Consider the following 1,445-nt stretch of genomic DNA (forward strand, 5'->3'; position numbering starts at 1 on the left):
ACTTTAAATTTCTTCAGATGATTTTTTGATTCCCTTATTTAAAAAAATTTTTTTCTGTTCAACCCCATGTCTGTTTCCTTTTCACTGATGCTTAACTAATTATTTCAGAGGTTGGACTATCTCAGGAAAAAAGATTCAGACAATAGCATCTGGAAGAGGTGAAAGGAAGAGAAATATTTGGGGACTGTGGGCAGGAAAGAGTGGGAGCTGACTCGGACTAAGGAATAATACAGGAAAAACTCATTTCCCAGAATACCTTCTCCTTTAATAGATAATAAGCTTCTTTAGGGTTGTGTACAAGTCTTCTTTACTGTATTAAATTGTAGACAATTTGAGAGCAAGAACCAAGTCTTATTTATTATTACATTTTCCCTGCCACCTAGCACAGGGTCCTAAACATAGTAGGTATTACAAAAATGTTTGTGGAGGGAAGGAAGGAAGGATAGAAGGAAGGGTAAAAGTATCTTTCATATCTTGAATATCACTGATCATATCTAGAACTGTGGTCTGCACATAATTTGCATTCAGCTAATATTGGCTGATTGATTTGCAATGTGTCCTATAATAACATAATGGTAATAAAGTTAATTCTTCAAACAAAGTTGCCACCTAAGCACACAGTATTAGTGATTCACTCTGCTTAACAACAAATAATTGACATTTTCATTTTTGGTACCTTGTATACTTTTAGTAATTCAATTCAAAGACAGGTTGCCAGTAAGATTCTTAGAACACCTCTGAGAGAGAAAATAAGGAGGCTTAGCTGATGGAAGACAGCTATTTGTCTTTGTAAGCCTCAACTGTAGTGGCAATAGTATATATTTAGTAGATCCTACAAACAAGATCTTTTACTTTTTAAAAATTTTGTAATATTTTGGTCTTGCTGTGTGGCCTGTGGGATCTTAGTTCCCCGACCAGGGATCGAACCTGGGCCCCCTGCATTGGAAGCATGGAATCTTAACCACTGGACCATCAGGGAAGTCCCAAGATCTTTTAAAATAAGGGTTTTCTCCCAGCTTTACTGAGATATAATCGACAAATAAGTTTGTATGAGTAAAGCATACAGTGCGATGATTTGATATATGTATATATTCTGAAACGACTGCCACATTAAGGTTAGTTAACACATCCATCACCTCACATAGTTACCATTTTTTGTGTGTGGTGAGAACATTTAAGGTCTACTCTCTTAGCAGATTTTAAGCTTACAATAAAGTATTGGTAACTGTTGTCACCTTGCTGTACATTATATCCCCAGAACTTATTCATCTTATAACTGAAAGTTTGTACTCTTTGACCAACGTCTCCCCATTTCCCCCAGCACCTGGTAACAACCATTCTACTCTGTTTCTATGAGTTAGTTCAACTTTTTTAGATTTCACATAGTGGAATTATTTTAAGACCATGCAAAGTTTGTCTTTCTCTGTCTGACTTACTTCACTTAT

The 1,445-nt window shown here is 35.8% G+C and overlaps 1 non-coding gene across 1 annotated transcript; it reads right to left on the bottom strand.

The window, feature by feature from the left end:
* Positions 1-906: 906 nt before the first annotated feature.
* Positions 907-979, bottom strand: TRNAW-CCA (transfer RNA tryptophan (anticodon CCA)). The gene has a single exon. It is a non-coding gene; the product is annotated as a tRNA-Trp (tRNA).
* Positions 980-1,445: the final 466 nt, after the last annotated feature.

The sequence above is a fragment of the Eschrichtius robustus genome, chromosome 11 (assembly GCF_028021215.1).
Source record: "Eschrichtius robustus isolate mEscRob2 chromosome 11, mEscRob2.pri, whole genome shotgun sequence".
NCBI lineage: Eukaryota > Metazoa > Chordata > Mammalia > Artiodactyla > Eschrichtiidae > Eschrichtius > Eschrichtius robustus.